The 24,161-nt window shown below is 51.1% G+C and overlaps 1 long non-coding RNA gene across 2 annotated transcripts; it reads left to right on the top strand.

The window, feature by feature from the left end:
- Positions 1-238: 238 nt before the first annotated feature.
- On the top strand, positions 239-15,086 carry LOC107157206. Of its 2 annotated transcripts, XR_007344468.1 has the most exons (6): positions 239-5,439; positions 5,845-6,257; positions 6,421-6,494; positions 8,723-8,866; positions 8,959-14,747; positions 14,931-15,086. It is a non-coding gene; the product is annotated as an uncharacterized LOC107157206 (long non-coding RNA). The 2 variants fall into 2 exon arrangements; XR_007344466.1 differs by having other exon boundaries at positions 239-6,257.
- The last annotated feature ends 9,075 nt before the right edge of the window (positions 15,087-24,161 follow it).

Genomic DNA, 24,161 nt, shown 5'->3' with positions numbered 1-24,161 from the left:
CTGAGGCCCAGGGAGGCCCAGTAATGTGCTCCAGGCCACACAGGTGGCAAGTGACAGAACAGGTCTGTGCTCCCAGGATGGCCAGATGCTGAAATTAAAGGTGGATTAAAGGTGACAGGTCACATCCCCTGGCAACACCAGAAAGAATTTTCAAGACAACCCAAGGGCAAAAGCAGTGTTTCGTGGTAGGCTCTGGGGGGACATAAGTTCAGCAGCAGGTTATCAGGGGGACTGAAGACTTTGGGGGTGGGGTCCGGGATCGACCGCCCACCTCTGCCAGGCTGCCTTCTGCAGGTGCAGGGAATGAGCTGGCCCATCTCACCTGAGACATGAGGGTCAGGCGCAGGGAACGAGCTGGCCCCTCTCACCTGAGACAGGAGGGTCAGGTGCAGGGGGAGTAGCGCCGTCTCCAGAGGCAACAGCAAAGTAAGATGCTAAAGTACCCTGGGCTTGGAGCCAACCCTGGGCACAAGTGTCAGTACGTCCCCCTTCTGCCCCCAGGGCTGATGGGCATTTCTGCCACTCCTTTTTCTTATTTGGAGATGGGGTCTTCAGAGTGGTAAATAAGGTGAGCTCATCAGGGTGGGCGCCAATCCAGCATGATCATTTCCTTATAAAAAGGGGAAACTGAGACACGGATACAGAGGTACAGAGGGCAGACCATGCCACGAGACTCAGGAAGAAGATGTCTCCACAAGCCAAGGAGAGGCCTGGAGTGGCTTCTTCCCTCAAGCTCCTGGGAGAATCAGAAGTGTTTGGTCCAGCTCGATGCTAAAAAAAAAAAAGGCCATTGCTTAAGCCACATAGTCTAGGATGCTTTGTCACAGAGCCTCAGCCTCTGAGGACAGTAAGTAACATATCTCAGAATGAATCAGGTTAGACCCATTCCAGGGGCATTTTCATTTTAAAGAGTAGAAAAAAAGCCAAAGAAAAACATCTCAAAGGAGGGACACAGGGCACTCTGAGAGTTGGTGGGTGAACAGTGGGGACAACACATCTGAGTCTTGCTCCCAGGCTACCTCACTTGGGCGTCCTGGAGAGCCCAGGGCCTGTCCCCAAGGGCCTTCTCAGCGTTGTCCCCGTCTCCCCTGCTCTGAGCCCTTGGCATCTGTGTAGCTGCTCCGTTTTGGTACCCACCACCCCCAGCTAACCAGGCACCCTGAGCTGGGGCTTTTGGATCCAGGTGTTTCTGGTTTCCAGAGATGAAAATTCCCTGGGGTCACATTCCCTATTTAATTTTACCCTGTGGTCCCAGAGCCTGCAATGTCCTGCCCATGGCCCCTTCTCTGCATGAGAAGGACAGGGGACAGATAAGGCACAGGGGCAAGGTCTGGGGCACCTTGCTGCTTGTCTGACCCGAGTCTTCCCTGGAATGAGCCCAACTTATTGAGCAGGTGCTCCGGGCCAGGCTTCCGGTCAGGCACTGGGGGACAAGCACAGAGGGCTGGACAAGCACAAAGTGAGCAGTCTACGGGGGAAAAGCCACAATGGCTATATCTCTCCAGATTGTTCTGGAAGGTCAAGGGTCACCTCCTTTCTCTGTGTTCTTGTGCTGTCTGTATCCTCTCCTTGCCTGAGCCCATCTGTCGTAGATACAGGTCCAGTGAGTCCCTTTCCCGAAATGCTTGGGACTAGAAGTGTTTCAGATTTCGATTTTTTGATTTTTATTTTATAATATTCACGTTATACATAGTGAGATACCTTGGGGCTGGAACCCCGAGTCTAAGCCCAGAATCCATTCTGTTTCGTAGATGATCTATATAAACCTCCAAGCTGAAGGTAATCTTATACACCGTTTTAAGGACCGTGGTGCGCGAGACACAGTTTTGTGGTGTGGCATTCTGCATTTGTGGTGTCGGGTTGGTGCTCAGAAGTCACAGGTTTCGGGCCATGGTGGACTTCGGGATTGGGGGTTAGAGATGTTCTACCCATGTGGACCTGGAGGGCTTGGCGATCCTGCTGCTCAAACTTCCTCCAGAGGTTTTTCCTGGGCCAGGCACCGAGAAGGAAGTGTGAATCCAACTTCAGGGTGAATGATGACAACGTGGGGGAACCTGAGTTCCCGCCAGGGATTCGGGGATTCTGAATTCAGGGGCTAGGTAGGGCCCAAGACCGTGTTTCCCGCCAGCACCTCCCGGATTGCCGTCCTGGGATCCTGTGCACCACACTCCGGGAAAGCTCTGCTAGCATCTGGGCCCTTGGCTGGATTTCTTTGTATTCTCACAAGAGAAAACAGAACGCGGGGAACTGTGGAGAGTGAAACTGACGTAGATCAGGAAGGAAAGGATTCTGGGGGTGAAATTACAAAGTCAATTAAGCCTTGAGAGAACGGAATCCCATCCCTACTATGGAGGGTATTGCTGCTCTTTTAAAAGGTGCCTCCCTGAGGGGACAGTGTTGGACTGGCTGAGGGTCCCCTGCCTTTTCACTAAAATTTAGACCCGAGATTCACGAACCTCATGGCATGTGGCTGGAAAATTGGCCCCCCGGAGCCCTCTTTGAAAGTTACTTGTATTTCTTTGATTTTCCCAGGATCTGGGGCTTGCTAATTGCAGATCCTAGGTTTTTCCTTGAAACAAGACAGTAAATTAGGTATAACGAGATTGTCCTGGTGGTGTCACACCTTTGTGCTCCTCAGGTGTCCCCCCAGGTAACAAAGGGGTGGGGACCTGCTATGAGGTCAGAACCCCACTTGGGAGTTGATCTCTGGTAGATTCATGTGCCAGCTGTTCTGTGCTGTCCTCGTACCTTGTCCTGGGGGATGCGGGGCAAAGGAAGCAAGGTCTTGCCAGCCAACCAGGGGGCTGTGTGTCTTGGACAAACCTGTTGCCCTCTCTGAGTCTCGGTTTGCAGATAAGAGGTTCCTAGTTCCGTCAGTGTGTAGTGTGGCCAAATCACCTTCACCTCTTCATCCCCTTTCGAGCTGCCCTGGCCCACATGCCAGCCCACCATCTAGAGTGGTAACTGGCCCGGAGGAAGCATCCACATGGCTCTTTGGTTCTCAGCATGGCCCTGGACTTGACCACTCGGTATCTGGCACAGTTTTGAAATGTCTAAGTGGGTGAGGAAGAAGGCAGCTGGCTTCAGTGATAAGCTTTCTTGGGGGAGCCTCCTCTTCCTTCAGCTCGATCCAGCTGCTAGAGTGCTGGGCCCCAGCCTGGGGCCAACTTCCCTCCCACTCTCCTGACTCACATCTTTCCTCCAGTCTCAGGAGAGCGGCATCTGTCACTCCCCTCTCTTGGTGAGCAGGACGGCCTCTGGCAGGATCTCAGCCATAACCCAGTGAGCCCGAGCAGCCTGCAGGGCTGGGAGGTCGGCTCCCCCTGTGCACAGTCTTCTCTGGCGGCTTAGAGCAGTGGCGGGCACGCTGAGACTGGTCCTGCGAAACCTGAAGACCACCGCATTCTCTCCTCCCTCCACCACGTGGACCCTCCTCCCATGAGATCTCCAGAGAGATCTCCCCCTGGAAACCCAAACAGAACCCCTGCCAATGTGTTGGGGGAGGAGAGCTCATGCTCACATGGGCTTTCCAGAACATTCCTATAATTACAGCTCGACTCTAAATGCTTATTATCCTGAAGCCAGTGTAGTCACTGCCAAGGAGATAGGAAAGACTCCACATCAGCGGCTCCAGCGCGAGGTTTAGGGAAATCAAGGGTTTCCACTGGATCTGGAGTAAGAGCAAATGGTGGGGACTTTAGCCACAAATGCAGAACAGCTCCAAGATTCTCAGAGAAGGAGTGGGGAGGAGGAAACGAGGTGGAGGAGAGCAAACAGTCATAGGACCTAGTTGTGGAGAGGGCAGAGACTTTGAATGCAGAGACCCAAGGTCGATCATTTGCAAGGATTCTGGAATATATAGACTGCGGGATGTTGAAATGTGCTTTCCCCCAACTCTCACTCATTTCTACGTGTTTCTATAGCTCGCTGCTGCATGCCAGGTATTGTCCCACGCTCTCCACATACACGAACTCCTTTAATTAAATTTCCATTGATTTTTTTTTCACAGTTTCTAGATTTACGGAATTTTCAACTGGAGACTTTTAGTAAAAATCTGTGATCACTCTTCACCCAAAGAAGCTCTTGGACCTGAGACAGAACCTTCCAGATCCCAACCTCCACCCTCCCTGTTCTCACCTGCATCCCTGTGGCCTGCCCTGGAAATGTTTAACCCTTTGTCTACTTGATGTGATGAGGACTAGTGAGAAAAAAGTGGGTGGGGACAGTCTGGAGCATGGGGAGTGGAGGGAGGAGGGTGGCCTGGGGCAAGGGACCAGAATCAGCAGGCCAGCGCAGAGAAAGGCTGTCACCAAGTCAGCAGAGGCTGTGTTTCCTAAGATCTACCATCTAAGCCAAAGGAGGGGAACTGGTCTGGTGGCGCACTTCTGACTCAGCTCCTCCTTCCCCTTAGCTCATTCTCAGCAAGCTCATCTCAGGGCAGGGATTGAGGAGTTGGGATGAGCTCATGCTCCCAGGCATTCTGGGTAGGAGGGGATCATCTTTCCTGCCAAGGTATGACCCCACTCCCTGAAAGATTGATTTGGAAGAAGCACTCAAGGCAGGATGCAATAGAAACAGGCCACATGGTGGCTTTGCTGGGACACTGTGGCCCAGCTCTGTCCAAACTCAAAGAAGTTTCCATTCTGCTTACTTGGTACCATTCACCTGTTTGTGATGCCGAAGGGGAGGTGCAGTGACATTCCTGATAAGGTGACAATCTTCCCAGAAGCCCTATGTTCCAGGGCCAATCAATCCTTCTGCCTGAGTGTGGGTAGGTTATGAGGGGCCTGGGGACCGGGGACAGAGGCTCCTCTCAAATCTGCACACCCCTTCTCCCATCTTTCCCCCTCCCCAGGCCCACCATGGAATCCTAGAATCCAAAACACAGAAGTCAGGCTTCTCCTGACCCTTCAGGTGGGCATCAAAGCAGATCTTTGCCTCCAAAGGTGAATTAGCCCATTTAGTGTCGTGGGTCAAGGTCCTGGGAGATAGTGACCAGAGCCACAGGGAGGGTAACTTGGCCATGTTTAGACGGGGCAGTGATGGAGGGGAACCCAGTTGGGATGAAGGAAGAGCCCCAACTCAGCCAAGGAGGGCTTTAGGAAGCCCTTACCACTGTTGTTGTGTTTGGGGGTGGTCTCAGACAGGAAGGCAAGATTCTCTCTACCTCAGTGTCCTCATAAAAAGAGGCAGAGAGCCTGGTGTGAGCATCTAACGAAGTCATGCAGGCAGAGTGCCTACTCCAGCATCTGACATCCTGTAAGTATCCCCCACATTAGTGTTGGGGATTGCGCTGAGCTGAACCGGTCTCCTGGTCGGTCAGGGAACACTCAGTGCTGTTTGGCCCCTTCCCAGCAACACCTGGTGCTACATCTTGGTGACAGCGGGAGGATGCGTTTCCTCGTCCTGGCCTGATACATTTAGGTCCTGGATCCATAGGTTGGTGCTGGGTTCCATGGATCATAAACATGCAGGTTGAGTTTGAGGAAGGCTGAGAGACCCAGTTTCATGTTTGATAATTTGAAAGCAAATTTTCCAAGAAGGTGGCGCTGCTCTCTGGCTCTGCTCAGGGAGTGGTTTTGTGCCCAGCTCAGGAAAAGATGGATGAAGTCCATTTTGAGTTCTAGGATTCCTGGGTGGGCATGAGGAATGGGGAGAGGGAGGGATGTGAAGATTTGGGAGGCAGTAGGAGGAAGGATCCTATCAATATAAATCCTAAAATCCTACCTATAGCAGCATCCCTTAACCACAAACCCACGTTCTATTAAATTGTCTAAAAATGTTTTGGGATTCCTGCCTCTATAATAACCAAATGTTTGATAGCATTATCTTTCTTCCTTGAAGCTATTTCTTTCTTCAGTCCTACCTTGTTCCCGTGAGTCTTGCTTCTCTGGAGGCCTGAAGAAAGCAAAGTACCTTAGAAGCCAGAGCCCTGCACTGGTGCTGTGAGCAGCCCCTCACGGCTGGCTCCCCGGTGCACTCTGGCTTCCCCAGCCCAGGCCTGGCTCATTGCTAAGTCACATACCCAAGAAGCTACAGCAGGAGGGCTAGACTGGCCACTCTGACCCCCTCCTCCTGCCTCCGCTGGACAGAAGCACTTGCTGGTTCCTGCTGAGACCAAGGGAGAGCATCAACCATGGGGAATTGGGAGCCTTGAGGTGGGGAGAGAGTCCATAAGGCCCAGGTGACCTGTTTGCTTTTTGGAGTGTTGACTCTACTGCTCCAGAAGCCACAGCCTAGTGGCCAGATGTTCACAGGTGAGGACTTCATTCCTGAGATGGTGGTAATATGGGGTCAGACTAAGTGGAGAGGTTTAATGCACAGGGACCCCTCTGTGGATTTGGAGGGTGCTTTGCTATCAGCAGTCCCAAACCCCAGGGAATGAGAGCTCATGCATAGCAAAGGCTCTGGACTTAACAGTTGCAGGATCCGATCTGCAAGGGAATTTCCCTGGACAAGCATCTTCCCCGTTGGACCTGGCTGCCGTTTTTGAGGTGAGTTCTCTTCTTTTCTTCTATGGGCGCGTTTGGTTTCAGCTGTGTGTATTTCACAGCCTGCGACAGGTGCCTCTGCTTTCTGCCCTTGAGGCTCCTGTTCAATGCAGCTTTACCAGCCACACCTGAGATTAGGCTCTTGGATCCTGAGTCTAGGGTGAAAGTAAGTGGCTCTGTCCTTGGAGAAGAGAGAGGGACAGATAAACAACCTCAATACATGGTCCCCGCGGTGATGGAGTTGCTTTTACACCTTGTGGTAGACAGAGAAATAAATCTGAGGAGAATGAAAGCTTCCAGCGTGGTCATGGGTAGAAGACGGGGCTGGAGACAAGCGGTTTGGGGCAGAGGGAAAGCCAGGCATCGAGGGCGGGGGTAATCACGGATGCTGAGATGTCCTGTGTACGGGGAGCCACGATGAGCAATGAGGGCGGACAGGAGCCGGACAGGAATTTTCAGTACACGGGATGAGATGGTCAAGTTCACATGTTAGAAAGCCGCCCCAGTGTCCAGCAGGGGACATGTTGCTGGGGACTTGGGCTGGAGCCAGGAAGAGCAGTTAGAGGCATTTGTGACATTCCAGGCAGGGAAGGTGACAGCAGCGGTTTGAAGTGGCGGTGGAGGCTGGGGGTCAGCTGGAGAGATTTGGGGGATGGAAAGTGACCAGACGGTTTCTGAGTATGGGACACATGGGCAGGCAGGAAAGAGGGGCAGGCAGGAAAGAGGAGCATGCAGGATGGCCCTTGGTCTGTGACGTTGGTGGTTGGTGGCTTTGTTCTCAGAGTTAGGGAGCTAGGGACAGCGAGCCTTCGGGAAGAGTAGGACGGGCTGATGGGGGTGTTTTGGAGAGCAGAGTCCAAGGGGCTCACGGGAGTCGCCAATGTAGGTGGCCCAAGGCTGCTGGGTGGAGGCAGGAGGAGTCCTGGGGGACGGTCTTGGAGAAGTCGTTGGCAGGGGATGATGCTTGAAGTCTGTGCACAGGTGAGTGGCGGAGAGGAAGGAAGTGGAGCTCACAGACAGCCCAGCTCTGGGGAGCAGCACCTGAGAGATGGCAGAGGAAAGAACGCGCACCCCGGGGAACAGGAGGGGCCACCAGGGAAGGGAGAGGGTGCAGAGGGTCCAAAGTGGAAGCAGAACGGTTCAAGGAGGAGGTTGAGGCCAGTGGTAAATGCAGCAGAAGGGCAAGTGAGACTTGAAAAACCCTCGGATTGGGGAATGAGGAAGTCACATGTCACCTTGGAGAGAGCTGTTTCAGTGGAGAGAAGGAGGGGGACAAGTCCAAGAGGCCCAGGGGTCATGGAAGGTGAGAAANGGGGCTGGACACTGCTTTCTCCAGTGGGTTAGGAAGCAAGGTGGCCTCTATCAGGAGCCTTGGCAGATGGCCTGAACGGTTCGGCAGTGCTGAGGAGGACCATGGAGCACGGGGTTAACCAGGAAGGTGGCGGGCACTGAGCTTCCCCTGAGAGCAGCTGTCAGCTGTGTGGGGCTCTGCGGGCCCTTCCTCAGTGACCCAGAGCCACGGGGCCACGGGAGTGCAGAGGACCTTTGGTTGGCCTGGTGGCAATGCAGAACAGGCCGTGGGGTTGGAGTTCTTGGTGTGAGAGTGACCATGGCCAGATGGGCTCGGTGGGGGAGGGGTGGCGGGAGGGGCCAGGTGACACACGGGGGGAAAGGGAGCGCCTAGAGACCCCGATGAGGGGGGAGAATGGCAGAAAGAGGGCTGGAAAGACGGCACGCTGGGTCGGGGACCTCGGGTTTCACGGTGTCAGACGTGGGACTGTTTTGGACGATGCTGAGTCCAAGCAAGACCTGGCGTGAGGGTGGGTTGTAAAGGGCGTGGGCAGAGAAGAGCTTTCCAATCCCAGGAGCCACATGCTCTAGTGCCCCCTGCCATCGGGCCCCCTCGAGGGCAGTGGCCAGGGCTGGTGTGGACCGTGAGAGGGGGTCCGTCCGGTGAGCCCCAGCAACAGCCCCGGCCTCCCCGTCAAAGCAGATGAGGGCCAGGAGGCTTGGCGCCTCCGTCTCCTTGCCCGGTTCTACCTGTGGACGCTGCTTATTTAATAGCCAAGGGGCAAAGCCAGTTGTTTCCAGCACAGAAAGAAATGGAAACTTCGGCCAGAAGGGTGTCAGGGACTTGCAGGAAATGACACCACAACGCTGACCTCAGCTTGTCACCCCATCTCCCTCCTCCTTCCCTTGGCTTCCCCTCCTGCCTGTAACCTACCCTGCAGAGCCGGGCCATCTTGGGCCTCCCGGGGTGTGCCCTCTGGAGAGCTGGCATTTCCATGTGATACAGGGGTGCGGAGGGAATTTTCCCACTTGGCAGAGTGGCGTGAGGACCAGGAGGGAGTGTTTGTCCTGCCCGGCAACAAGAGGTATCCAGTCCCTACTTCTCCTCTCTCCCGAGCAAGTCTGTTGCTGTTTACGTGGGTCCAGTTTTCCATAACAGTACCTTCTCTTCCCACAGGTCCCAGGAAGCTCTATATTTTTATTTCAGAAGAAGATTCTCTCTCCACCTCCACTGTGTCTTAGAAGGGACAACTCAGGCACGTACCTTTCAGCCACCTGACCTCTACCTAGGTGTGAGGTCCTTGAGGTGGGCACGCGGCTGTGTCTTATTGATTCTAGAATCTTACACTCTCTCCCAGTGCTCAGCACGCGGGGAGCATGTTTGTTGAATGAATGGATGAAACTCTGGCACACCACTCGGAAGTGGTGGCTTGGGAGGCTTGAACAACTGTGACCGGTGTGTGACAGAGCCCTCACCTCTCACCCGTCACTCCCTGCAGAAAAGGGAACAGAAATGGGAAAAACCACGAAAGCCCAAGATGCTGGGGTTTAATCTTGGCTTTTCCGCTGGCTGCTGTGTAGCCTCAGGTAAGTCTTCAAACCTCTCTGAACCCCAGTTTTCTCCTGTGCGAACCAAGAGAGTTAACATCTCCTCTGTCAGATGGTGAGACAGATTAACTGTGGCTACACTTAGTAATGAGAAGTTGAGAATGGATGGATTAGGAGAGAAGTCCTTGAGTCCCATCAGCCCGGGTCCCTGGGGCTGAGATTTTTATCTCATTACACAGTGTCTCCTGAAGCTGCCCACGTGGTATTTTCCTCTACCTGGAATTAATCTGGAATTGATTCCATGTCTGAGACCCAGCATGAGCCGTGCACCTGGGACGCCCATGCGTGGGAATAGAAGCTGAGAGAAGGCGGTCTGTACGTGGTGGTGCATCCTGTCCCCAGGCAGCAGTGTGGTTAAGAACATGACCTGGAAAAGGTCTTTCTGAAAGGCACAGAGGGAAGAGTGGTGCCCAGGGCCCCCGAATAGCTCCAAAGTTATAGGTCCGGAGAGGCTGGATGTGAACACTCACCATGTTCCAGGTATGGGCTGGTTGCTTTTTACTCACTCCGTCTCACGATGTTGAGAAAGCTGGATCCCGAAAAAAGGAATTCTGGATACAATAGCTTTCCCCTGAGTTACCAGATACACAGGAGAAACTGATTTGTTCAATGCTGTTTGACGCAAACAGAAACAAAAGACACTGGTGCCACTGTAGGCAGGAGAGTTTGGGAACAGTCTGTGGACTAATGACAGACTGGAAACTGTGCGAAGGCAGGGATTCCATCTGTTTGGCCGATCTGTAGATAGTGCTTAACAGATGATAGATGCCCAACACAGGATTTGATGTTTGGAGCTGTAGTGGCCATTTTGTGACCATGAGTAAAAGTATAAGAATTCCAGGGAAAGTGACTCAGAGCCCTGACACATTTGAGCTGCTAAATGAACCCACCCTGCAGCCACCTAACTTCAGACTTCTTGCCGTACTACATAATTAAATATGCTTAATTTTAAAGGTCAATTTTTCCTAATTTTATTTTATGTTTTACTTATACCTGGGAGTGTCATAACTGACCCCGTCACCAAGTGTGAGTTTAGTCTTCCTTTCTGTGCTTCAGGTGTATTATCACCACCTTGCCACACCTTAGGAGGCAGATGGCAGATCCCCATTTCTTAGTTGAGCCTATAAAATGTGCTGGGCTCGTTGGGCGGGTCTCCCCACTTTGAAAGGAACTCGGGCATTCCTCATGAGGGCTGGATTCCTGGCAGTGCGGGTGGCAGAGAATGGTCCTGGCAGTTTCATGTTTGATTTGTCCAGGTGCCACGTGGAGCCAGGTGCCAGGACCAGGTCACGTGATCCGACCCATCTTGTTGACCTGCCTGTCGCTGAGCCTCATGGCGGGCATAGTTCGCATTCCTCCCTCTCCTGGAGACTTTTATGAACATGGTCACCTGAGCTGGCTCCCTGGGCACGTTCTCCTTCCTCCTTGGGTTGGCTGTGCTCTCTCCAGCCCAAACGAGGGCCAGGGGTGGTCACTGTGTTCGGGGGCTTTCTCAAGCCCTCCTGGTAGGGGAGTGGATAGGATGGGCACACGTTTTCAAGGATAATCAGGAGTCTTTGTGACCTGGTGTGTGCACCTCTGTTTCCTGTAGATGCCGCAGCTCAGTTTCTCTCCCTCAAATGAGTTTCCTTGACATGGGGCTGGCTGTCTGCAAAGTCACTCGGTCCCTGAATCATCAGTTAACTTTCACAGAAGACAGGAATCCTTCCTGTTGGGTCATCCTCGTGCCCAGTGGGCTGAAAGTCATTGCTGTATAGAGAGGAGCGGGAAGAGCCTTCAGGTGGAAGAGACAGAGAACTGTAGGACCTGGGTGCACAGCCTGGTGTGGGTGCAGCTCCCTGGAGAGAGGTGCAGAGGCAAAGCCTTCCCCAGAGCCAGCCGACCCACGGGACAGGAGGGAGGCAGGAGCCGGAGCAGAGGCACATCCAGCCCAAACCTGCACCAAGGCAACCAGGTTCACTCTGTGGATCATCACGCCCACGAGCCCTTTGGGGAGGAGGCACTGGGCACCCTCCTTCCGAAGCTCCCCAGGCCTCCTTGACACAAAGTTGCACGGTTGAGTCTGGAGTTCTGAGCTCAAGTTCAAGCCCAGTCCATTGCCATGAACTTTTTCTTACTCCTGATAGAACCCCACGGTCCAGTTCCCCTTTGCAACTGTTGCATGTTGAGATCTGAATGATGCGACCTACCAAGTCTTTTTTTTTTTTCCCTTAAGTTTTAGATTTTTAATTTTGAAACAAACTTAACCTTCCAGAAGAATTGCAAATACAGTATAAAGATGTCCCCCCCCCCACCTCCCAGGAGATATTTGAGAGTAAGTTGCCACCATGTTTCCACTGCTGTGGAAACCTTAGTGTGGGATTCCTACAGATAGCACCAAAAACTTCGCTTCCGGGGTAGCAGCCCTCGCACAAGCACAGCCACCGGGGAGCTACCCAGAGCACACTGCCACCAATAAACCCTTCATGTCTGACCAACTGTTCCAATGATGTCTTTTATAGAAGAGGAACTCACTGTCACTCCTTTGTCCTGTGCCTTCAGGGCCCAATGAGCCCAAACAGTCTGTGCCTCTCCTTGACTTTGATGACGCTGACAGTTTTTAAGACCACAAACCAGCTCCTCTTAGAGTATCTCTCAATTTCTAGTCTGGTCGATGACTCCCTGTGATTCATGACACCGTGTCCTCATTACCTCCAGGCGTGGTACAGAGAGCTCTGAGCCCTTGATGGAGGTGGGTCTGCCGGACTTCTCCATCAGAGAATTGGTCCCTTTTCTCTGTGTCATTAATAACCTTTTGTTTTTGGTGGCACTCTGTGATTGTGCAAATATTCTTTCTCATTAATTATTTTCTAGTTTACATAATTCTGTGGAGTCAAGGATTCCTCTTGTATCCGTTCGTCATAAGCCATTTGCTTTATTCTTCATTTTGTTGCTCAAAGTGTCCCAGATTGGTGAGGGGGAGCTCCTTCGGGCTGAGTTCCGTGCCCTTTTGACATGTCTTCGTCGTCTTGCTGAGTATCTCCCTGGTTGTGGAATCGTGCCACGGCCCAGATTCATCTTGTACTTCCCTTGCCCCAGCCCTGACATTGCCATCCTTCCGGGATCTGCGGCTCCTTCCGGCAGAGAGTGACGTGTAGAAGGCAGACTGGGGATGGAGTGTGCTCCCTGCTCTGGGGGTGGCCACTGCCCGGCCTCTCAGGGGAGCTGTGCGCCTACCCGTATGTGGACATGGGTGCGGCACACGCATCCCGCTATTTACATCTGTATTTGTTTCTGATTTTATTGACACATTCTGACAACCACGAGTTGACATGATCGTCTCCATCTGCAGCCCAACACTCCGGGTTCGTCCCAGTTTCCTCCTTCTCTCCTGGTGGATAGCCCTGTCCATGGTGAGGACTTCCACTCTCATCATCCCAAGTCCATTTACTTATTTGAGCCATCTCCTGGGAAATAACCCATCTCACATCGCCATGGTCCCTCCATCCTCCCTCTGGAAGCCTGTCCTTCCTGGACACGCTCCCACACCTTTCCCCAGGTGCGGACACCTTCCTGACCCTGGGGGCCTGACCCTCAACCTTGGGTCCTCCTCGCCTGGTCAGCTTCACTGATGGCTTTTGACCCAATAGGCTTAGAGAGGCAAGGGTGACAAGGGGACAGAGGAGATGGCTGGTCTTTACAGTGATGATTTAGTGCCCAGAGCATTTGAAGTCATGAGCAGTGTGTTTTATTAAATCTATTTTCTAAAAAAAAAAAAAAAACACTTTTTGATGGACACATCAGAACCTAGAAGCTGTGCTGAGGGCATTGAATCTCTTAACGAGGCCACTCCTGGTTGGAGCGAGCTCTAGAGCCCACAGCTCGGCTTCGGTCTTCTCTTCCCTCTGAGCGACGTGGGGTGCACCTCCAGGCCTTGCCTCTTGCCTTCGCTGGCCGTCCATCCAGTCAGCTCTGGGTCCACAGAACCTCATCTGGTGAAAGGGGAAGACGAGGCCCCGGCAGCATCTGCAGAACCTCCCACACCCTCCATTCCCTGGTGGTCACTGTTGCCAGCTCAGTCCCCATCCTGCTCCTCTGACAAAAATTTCTGGGAGTCCTGAGGGGCAGGAAGAGTTGTGAGCAAGCCAAGGCCGCCCCGTCCCTGAACTGGCTTGTCCAACGCATTGGGGGTCACATCCCTGGACTCTCTGGGCTGAGCATCATCCTGCTAAGGTTTGGAAAAGAGTCGGGCCCACGATGCTGTGCACCCCCCTGCCCCCCCACCCCCACACCACCACTGGAGGGTCTGGGATTCGTCTGGAAGAGCAATGGATGGCCTCTCCCTGCCTCCAGGGCCAGTTCTCTATGCGATGCTCCTGTCACAGTCCCCCCGTGGCTCTCAGCCACTGCTGCCATAATTTTCTCCCCTGATAAACTCCACATGGAGACCCATGGCTGCTATGTGGTACATTTAGGGAAAGGGACCGAGATGGTGCCACCATGGGGGGAGGGGGAGATGATGAGAAGACAGGAGGGACACAGAAAGAGGCAGCCGTGGGTGCCAAAGGAAGTGCAGCCATTTCTCCCCTTCTGGGACAATGGTGGCTTGCACACTAGGTTTGAGTTTTATGTACCTCTGCGGGTCCTGTTTGGCTTGGGCTTGGCTTGGGCTTGACTTGGGCTTGACTTGGGAAGGTGGGGACAGCTGGCTTTCTTCTCTGAGTCACAGGAGAGAGAGAACACGGCTCCCTGGGGGCTGGGAACTCAAAGATGGACTGCCGGGGAAGCGCAGGGCCTTGATGTCCCCACCTCTGCCACGCTGCACCCCTTCCCTGCTCCTAGATTCTTGAGCGATGTGAATCCTCCCCGCCCCCCCACGAGTGCAGAGTGCCATGGCCAGGACTTGTTAAATACAGCAATTAAAATAGTTCTCTTATTAACTTGGTGATAACACTTCTTTTTTTTTCCTCCTCTGAAATTGTGTGTTAGTATTTTATTAATTAAATTTCCAGTTCCAACAGCACCCCAGGGGGCTCCCAGGGGGCCCTTCTTCCTGGGGGGGTGGAAAGGCGGCTCACAGGCCAGACAGGTTCTCATCTCTCTGGGGCCAAACAGCCCTTCTGCTGGAAGAAGAGCTGAGAGAAGGTAGAAGGCGCTGTAAACAGCTGCCCTACATAAGACGGCAGATTTAGCAGTGAACAATGAAGAGCCATCAGGGAAACTTGAATTTCATTGAAACAATCAATACTATTTTTAGTGTATCTCCAAGACGGCGCGGGACGTGCTGACACCAACACTTACTGGCTGGTTCCCTGAAACTCAAACGTAGCAGGGCACCCAGGGTTTTCTGTGCAGCCTCTTACCTGCCTCTCAGCATCGGTTAGTATCTCCAGGAAAGAGATTTTCGATGGCTCTTTCTTTAATTATTGCATGATCGCTGGGGGTTGCTCTAATTATTTTGGTCAACTTCTAATTGCCACAGTCTCTAAAGGCTTGACAGTTACATGTTTTAATACTGGTCCGATGATTAGCGTGGCTCCTTCAATCTCTTCCTTGTTTCAGTAGTGTCTGAAGCACCCAGGAGAAGCTGGAAACTCAGAAGCTAACAACACACAGACCTGGACCTCAAGGAACTTGCTGTTCAAAGCAGGGCCAACCTTCTGGTTTCATTAATAAAACTTTATTGGAACATAGTCATGTCCATTCATTGACTCTCGATTGTGGCTTCTTTCACCTGAATTGGGTGGCTGAATTGAGTGGCTGAGTCAGAAACTGGGCTCCCCAAAAGCTTAAAATATTGACTTTCTGGCTCTTGACACAAAAGTTGGCTGACTCCTGACCTGGCCGAACCAATGTGAACGTTATGCTAAGAGAGATATAGGCATCGTGGGTGGGAAACACGAAGGGGGCCTAACTCTGTTTTCAGGCTGCTCTAATAGTCTATCAGGGAAGGTGCTGGAGCTGGGTTTGAAGGGACTTGTCACTGGGTAGGACATGGAGAGGGGTCCAGGTTCCAGGCAGAGGGAAACAGCAGGTGCAAAGGCAAAAGGCTCTTTTAGGGTGTGTCCTGGGATCCCATATCCCCAGAACATCTTGAGGATTTCCACAGGCTGAGTATTTGCACACGTTCACTTATATCATGCACATAGTAGTTCTTGGAATTGAAATTAGAATCCATAGTGTATTCAGCAATGACTGAGGGCTTGGAGTTCAATTAAACTTCCCAAGTCCCAAGGAAGGAGGGTTGGGATACCAGGCCAGAGTGGGCCCGTCTACAAGCCCCCGTTCTTAGGGCCTTCCAGCTGCCCTCCACAGTGCCTGTGCCCCCAGGTGTAACGGAAGGGGGGCTCTTGGCGAGCTCACTGCAAGCAGAGGTCCTCAGCGGCGGTGAATATACCCTCTGAGGGTCACTGGGCAAAGTTTGGGGACATTGTGAGCTGTCTCAACTTGGAGGGGAGCTGCTACTGGCATCTAGGGATACTGTCGATGTCCTAGGATGCACAGGACAGTCCTTATGACCAAGGACAATCTGCTCAAAATGTCACTGGTGCCAAGATGGAGAAACCCCATGGCCAACACAGGCAAATAAAGCCTGGTACTTAATAAAAAGCTTTTGTTAAACTGGAAAAAAAAAGTGTGGTTAAGGAGTGGGGAGAAGTTTAGAGCTCCTGGTGAGCAGGTATCATGGTGGAAGGTGGTTCAGGAATATAAATTGGACCTGGATTACAGTCCTGCAGGTTCTAACTACAGGAGCTTCGATTTACTTTAAAGGACTGGGGAATTGCAGGGAGGTGTTCTAGTTTAGGACAGTGACATCATTGGGTGTGCTGGGGACTCTATATGAGGAGATGTGAATGGGGAGAAGATCTATCTAGTGGCTTCAGCTGCGAAAATGACAATATTGGAGGGAGGCACTTTTGCCAGAGGATAGAGGTAAACTTGGGTGGCTTTGCTGTGTGAGGTGACAGGGGACACCAGGAAGAGTAATTCCAACCTGACGGAGGTAAGGTGCCTGAGAGGGTGGCCCAGGGGTGTGTGAATGGGTGGAGGTGGAGGTGCGGGGTGATGTTTCTGGATTCGCTAATCTGGAGGAGGCTATAGGATTTCCCACGAAGCCATTTTCCGGCAGCCACTGGAAATTTGAATCTGGAACTTGGAAAATGATCTGGAATGGAAAGTTCGATGTGCACATGTATATTTTTTTCCCATTGGTGGACACTCTTCCTGACGTGGTTTTGTGCATGCTCCTCAGCAGATCGTAAGTCCTGGGAGTCTGGGATAGTATCAAGCATCCAGCACTGTCGGGACGGGCTTTGGACTCTGGCTTCACTGTGTCCTAGCTGCACAACATTAGGACATTATTTTACTTCTTTGAGCCATAGAATTTCCTCCTCTGTAAAATGGAATGATGCCAGCAACCTTAAAGGACTGTTTGTGGGGATTAGATGAGAAGCATGCAGAATACATTTTAAAAGGTGTGTTCCTGCCAGGTGCGGTGGTGCAGGCCTGTAATCAAAGCAGCTTGGGAGGCTGAGGCAGGAGGATCTCGAGTTCAAAGCCAGCCTCAAGCAAAAGCATGGCACTAAGCAACTTAGTGGGACCCTGTGTCTAAATAAAATGCAAAATTGGGGTGGGGATGTGGCTCAGTGGTCAAGTGCCCCTGAGTTCAATCCCTGGTACAAAAAAAAGCATGTTCCAATAACATCTTCAACATTTACTGTCCTGTCTCAGCACACGTTTTTACACACACATGCATGCACACACACACACACACATACAACCTGGTATAGGAATTTGAAAGGCTTGATGTTGTTTTTCGAGGCCAATGGTCTTTTTTTTATTATTATTATTAAACCACAATGGGAAACAAATCATTTTGGAGACTCATTGAGTTTTTTAATGTTTTAAATTAAAAAAAATTTTTTTTGGTAGTATTAGGAATTGAACCCAGGTCCTCATGTGTGCCAGGCAAGCACTCTAACACTGAGCTACTGCGCCAGCCTCATTGAGTTTTATACATAGACTTTGTACATTCTTTCTTTGATGTGAATGTTATGTTTCAATGCAAAATTCAAGAGAGAGAGAGAGAGAGAGAGAGAGAGAGAGACTGAGGTCTGAGCAGTGGAAGAAGAGAATTACTGATCCCATTTTCCTCGTGTCTTGGAAGAACAGACCATGAAAAAAATTTCTTTCAAAGATCTAGCCCAGTCTCAGCTCTTTCTTGGCACTGTTTCTTAGGAAAGCTGATATTGGATCCATGTTTCTGTCTCTATTTGAACCTTAGGGCTAGAGACCAAGTCATCACCTGCTAGTACCTTTCTTGGATGATGGAGTCTCCTTGGTGTAGCAAACTATTATTATTTATTATTTACTTTTTGGTGAGCAGTGGGGTGTTCAGTGAGAGAGGTGAGATGATTGGTTCAGTTTTGAACACCAGCTGAATTGATAGGCTAATTGACATTGAAATCAACCTGTGACCAACTAGAGGAAATAAGTGCAATGTATGTGATAAAAGACTTGCATCGGGAATACATAATGAACCCTTGCAATTTAATAATAAGAAAACACACTTGATGAAGAATGAGGAAAACATTCACCAAAGAAACTGCATAAAAGGCAATATAAGCACATAAAAATGTGCTTCAACACCGTCAGTCATGAAGGAAATGCAAATTGAAACCATGAGACACCAGACACACTCACCAGAAAGGCTAAACTTAAAAAGACTGATGACATCAAGTGTGGGTGAAGATGGAGAGCAACTGGAGTTCTCAGACATTGTGGGTGGAAATATAAGATGGGACAGCCACCTTAGAAAACAGTTTGGCAGTTCCTTTTAGAGTTAAACATATATATATACTCACTGTATTTGTCAAATTTTTGTTACTGTAACAAAATGCCTGACACAGGCTACTTACAGAAAAAAGGTTTACTTTGCTTGGTTTTGCAGGTTCAACTGGCATCATTGACTCAGTTCTCAGCCATGCCACATCATGGTGGCAGTGTGAACAGGATCCAGCAAGAGATCACATCTAGAACCAGGAGCAGAGAGAGCAGGATGGGATTGGGCTCAGGCTTCTATAATGACTCTCTCCAAAGAAATACCCAGGGTTTGCACCAGACATGTTCCATGCTCCCAGTGACCTAAGGACCTCTCACTAGGCCACACCTTCTAAAGGTTCCTCCACTGCCCAGCAACCCCACCCCAGGGACCTCAACTTTAACCACAGAGGACCCCAGGGGACACAAACCACATTCAAATCACAACACTGCAATCTACTCCAGGGGTTACTTCAAATATGGAGAACATGACTTGTACCCAAATGTCCTTGCACTTTTATTCGGAATGGCCATGTGCTGCAAATGACCCAAATGTCCATCAGCTTGGATGCTGACCATGCCATGGAATACTTCTTAGTAATGAACAGGAAGAACCTGATGCACGTAAAGAAGGGGGTGAATTTCCAAAGGACTTGATGCCACCTGATTGCAGCCAGACCTGAGACTACCTAGTGCCTGTTTCCACAGATAATATTCTAGAAAGGGCCAAGCCAGAGTGACAGAAGCAGCTCAGAGGTTGCTGGAGACTGGGGGCAGAGGGGCGGGGATTGCCTGCAAGGGGGCCCATGGAACATTCTGGAGTGATGAAAGAGTTCCATATCATGAGTGGAGTGCTGGTTTTCCACCACGTGTGTCAAAACTCATTGAATTGCATGATAAAAATAGGGCCTTTGTATATAACTTACACTTCAATAAAGCTAATTTAAAAGTGATCCTGCAGCCAACTGCCTGCCTCGGCCACGTCTTTCCCCTCCCCTACTGCCCCTTCCAGGCCTGGCCCCGGTGCGACATTTCCATTCACTCTTCCTCTGCTTCCTTAGAACTTACAAACTTAATGACCGCAACTATTTTTAGCTCATGCTAACACATTGCTTTTAATTGTTTAGCAGATGTCACTGGCTCAAATCCCATGTGCATCTAGTAGATGGAAGGTTATAATATCAATTTTCATTATTACTGATGGAAATAATTGTCTGTAGTGTGCACTAGAAGACACTAACCACCGTGGCCTGCGCGTCTCTGTGTGGTGTATCATGGCACTGACTTCCTTCAGTTATCTGCCCCGTGGCTGTCCTGGCCCCTTCTGCACTGTGAGCCAGGGAGCTTTGTGGCTTCTGGAGGCAAAGGGATGGCAGCTTAGACCATGGGCAGTCCAACCACCCACCTGGTTCGATTTAGCTGCATCCTCATCTGTGAAATGGGCATCACGTTGGTATCCAGGGTTATGAGGATTAATTCATTTCATATTCGTCCACTGGTTCAGCAACTCCTGCGATGGAGTGGGCTCTAGATATGTGTTTGCTCAAATGATTTTTCAAGAACTATATTCTTTCTTTGTAACACTGCGAATTTTGAACCACGTCATTGCTCCTTTTCCCAACCTGCGGTTAGCCTATCTGAGAGTGAGGACTCCGCAGACCCCTTGGCAGGCTGGGGCGCTCTTGTGTTTTAGCCCTGACCCCAGGGTGCAGAAGCTCTTGGTTGAGGTCTTGCTCTCTCCTGGAGACTCCTCCTGGGCAGGGTCTCTGTCCTGGTTATCTTTATGTCCCCAGCACCCAGCCCAGTTCTGGGGTGACAAGTAGTACCTTCATCATGAAGGTCCCAACTAAGGCTCGGTGACATGCTTCCAGTTACACAACACTTAACAGGGACAGGGAGGTCTCTGAGCACCAGGCGGGTGGCCTGACCATATGGGCAGAGTGAACTCTGATGGGTCTAACCAGCGAAGAAGTCAGGGAAACAAGCCGGTTAACAGCTGTGCCGCTGGGGAGCTCACCTTGGAAGGTGACTTCACGTTCGTGTTCATGTCTTCAGCTGGCGTGAGGCTGAGTTGCAGTCCTCACCTCTGTACCAGCGGACAGCGAGAGGCTGAAGGGCGTGGGGTATCAGACTCCTCCGAGGGTCTCCCTTGCACTCCGCCCTCCTCAAGGCTGACCTTCTGGGGCTCAGGACCCTGGGAACCCTCTCTGAACCCTACTCTTGGGGTCATCTTAGAACACACATTGTCCTTCCCAGCATGTCTGCTTCCTTCCGACCGACCCCATCTGCTCCAGAGAGCAGGTGTGAACTGGTTTTAAATGCTCCATGTCACCTGCTCACTCAGCCCAGGACACCCCCCTGCCCACTTCTGAACTCCCTTCGTTACTAAGGGAGTTAATGGATGTGACCTCACGGATACGTCTTTCCTAAATCATCCCGTTAAGACCATCTCAAGGTTGATCCGATGAAACAACTTTAAAAACAACTCCAGTGTAGAGTTCAAGGTCACACTGAAGTTATCTTTTAATTCATCCACTACCATTACTTATTTCCTCTTTGGCATGATGATAGTCTAAGCCAGAAGTCGGGGAGCAGCGGCGGAACCTTGGTTGAAATTAACAAGTGCTGGCAAACTCCTCCCGGTGCCAGGCGCTGTACTTGCTCTTCCCTAAGTCTCTCAGAAGTGGCCGTGTCTGTCTTTTCCCTGGTACTTACACGGGACATCTCACGCTGTCCTGGGAATGTCAAGGTGGAGGCACTTATGTGCATTCTGCACATGGTCCCGGGGGGCTGCTGAGCCTGAATCCTGTCTTCTCCTTGACGCAGGAGCATCCAGTCCGGAGGCAGAGCGCTGCAGAGTGGCAGGACTCGTACCTTAATGCCCTGTGGTGTCTAGTCAAGCTAGGAGACTTCGCTCTAAGCCTGCAGGCTCCTTGCTGTCTGACCCCAGCCATCTACCCTCGCTTCAAATTACAAATAGGACTGGAAGCCAAGAGCCAGCCGAATGCATCACGGCTCTCACTGAGGAAGGATCTGAGTCGCCTGCCAGCAGCGCTTGGCCACAGGGCCCCGGGAGCAGCCGCTTATCCTGAGAGGGCGATTTTGTGTATGTTGCTGCAAGTAGTTTTCTCTCCCTGCAGAAGCTGCACGTTGCTGTCATCTGCTCTTCTGTTTACAGACTTGTTGGGGATGACTTCGGGGGTATGTGACTGTAATATGTAAGGACACGGCCATCCAGTCTGTCCTCCGTAAGTGCTAACTGACCCGGCTGTATTCTGGAGTCATAGAACACTGCTGACCCAAGGTGGGGCTCTTACAAACAAGTTTTCTTTTTGGCTGGGAACTGAACCCTGGGGTGCTTTACTATTGAGCTCCATCCCCGGACTTTTTGTATTTTTCATTTTGCGACAGGAACTCACTAAATTGAGTGAGGCCTCCCTAATTTGCTAAGATTGGCCTTGAACTTGTGATCCTCCTACCTCAGCCTCTCAAGTCAATGGGATACAGGCATGCACCCCCGCATCCAGCTACAAGTGAGTCTTCTTGGTAAACAGTGGAACCAGGAAGAAGGATGCATAACGTGGCACTGACAAGATTTACAATATGTGCATACAACTTCCCTTCTCGCCCAGTGCTCCCTGCCCCCGCCCCACACATGGTCTACAATTTGGTTTTCCAGGTTCTGATATTCCTATACTAGGCAGGGAGAAGGCTCCCTTGGGCAAAGCACTGCTAGTCTTCATCCCCACAGACGGGGGTGGTCCAGGAGACCTCAGAGAGGTTGGCTCTGGGGTGTGAACTGGCACTTGGAGATGCACAGTCTTCAGAATGGGTTATTTTGTAGATGTGGAAATTGAGTAACATGAAAAACTAGAGTTGCTCTTTTTCTGATATTGCATCCATTCATCCATCCATCCTCCATCTATCTATCCATCCATCATCCATCCTCCACCCATCCATCCTCCATCCTCCATCCATCCATCATCATTCATCCATCCATCCATCCATCCATCCATCATCCTTCCTCCTTCTATCCATCCATCCATCCATCATCCATCTGTCCATCTATCCATCATCCATTCTCCATCCATCCATCCATCATCCATCCATCATCATCCATCCATCCATTCATCATCCTTCTTCCTTCCATCCATCCATCCATCCATCATCATCCATCCATCCATTCATCATCCTTCTTCCTTCCATCCATCCATCCATCCATCCACCATCCATCATCCATTCATCATCCATCCATTCATCCATCATCCATACTCTATCCATCCATCCATCATCTGTCCATCATTCATCATCTATCCATCCATCCATTATCCATCCATCCATCTATCCATCCATCATGCATCCAATCTATCCATCATCCATCCATTGCACCCCTCCTCACAGGCAGACATTGTGCCTCCTGAATGAAGCATCTTGGTTTCTTAGGCAGCCCTAGGGGAGGCTGTACTCTGCAGAAAGCTCTGGACTGGGAGTCAGGAGTTTCCTGGGCTGAGTCTTGCTTACTCTCTGGGTGACTTTGCACACAACACTTCTCATGGTGGGTTCCAGCTTCTGATGCTCTGGGTTTCTGCTCTGTGGAGCAGGGAGGATCAGACCCTGTGCCAGAACAAGTCCCCCCTTCCTTCCTCTGGTGGCCAAGTGTGAGGGCCAGAGGCTGCATGCCACTAGGATGCCCTTGAGTTCCTCCATCTTCCTTATCCCTCTCCCTGCAAAGCCTGGGACAGAGAAGCAGAAGAATCGGAAGACAAAGAGAAAAACACACAACAAACAAATAATAGGACAAAAAAAACCCCACAAAAAACTAGATAATCTGAAGATTTCCTGCAGGGAGTGAGGAATATCAGGTTTCAACCTGAACAGAAATGTGTGCAGTTGCCTGACTTGGGAACCCGAATGGGTGTTCTCTGTCAACTCAGAGATTGTGGTTCAGAGCGAAGCCGGACTTACATACACATCACCATGGCAACGTTTAGACAAGCTGGCTTGCAGGCCCTGGGATGGCTATTATGGGATAGCTTCCTTTCTTCTTCTCTTTCTTCTCTTTACAGTAGCCTAAGGTAAAGAACAGCTGAGCGGGATTATTGGAGACTCCTTTCTAGAGATTTCATACCTTCGGACGTATTTGGCTCTGAAATACTGAAAGCTCAGCCAAGGTGTCAGCCCAAGGCGCTCTGGGGTCCTGGGGTCATGTGATCACAGGAGGGCATGACTCACGGTTCATATTGAATGTGACTGACTGTGTTACTAGAGGAAGGAGGGCGACACGTGTGTGCCTCTTTGAGTGTGTGCATGTATGTGCATGTGTGGTGTGTGTGTGGAATTGGACAGGGGTTGCTGGTGGTGACTTTAATTTGAAAGTCTACCTTGTCCATTCAGAGATGCTTCCTGTCTGTTTCAGATTCCTTCAGGGATGATCCTATCTAGTGGCAAACAATTTTCCTTATCTGCTTAGCAGAATTTGAATCTCTGTCAAGCGAGTTTCTGATGATCACACAGCATCAGGATCCTGGAAAACCAAAATGAGCTTTTTCAGAGGGCCCCAGAGCAAAGGCAGAACACACTGCCCCTTCTCCCCTGCAGGGGTTGATGCCAGAGGCCTTCTCAGGCCTTCGTGTAAGGCAGTGAGTCACTCCAGTTCCCCGGGGTCTTGTTTGTTGCTTCGATAGTCTGAGTTGGACTTTCCAGCCTGTGTCTTTGAAGCACTGAGCTCACCTGTGTGCAGAAAGACCAGCCCACTGAACACGGATGCAGGGGTTTCTGGGGCTCATCTGGTTAAAAAAGGTGGGCATCCGTTTAAGACCAGAATTCTGTTTGCCAGGGTTCAGTGAGCTGCACAAAGGTGGGCCCTGGGGAAAGGGGGCACGGGCTGTCACTGGAGGAATCTGATGAGGCCGGGTCCCTACTCTGCACCTCCTCTCCCTCACCTCATACTAATTATAAACCTGTGAAATAGAA

The sequence above is a fragment of the Marmota marmota genome, unplaced genomic scaffold, assembly GCF_001458135.2.
Source record: "Marmota marmota marmota unplaced genomic scaffold, marMar, whole genome shotgun sequence".
NCBI classification, from domain to species: Eukaryota; Metazoa; Chordata; class Mammalia; order Rodentia; family Sciuridae; genus Marmota; species Marmota marmota.
This window is presented reverse-complemented; position numbering and strand designations above follow the sequence as displayed.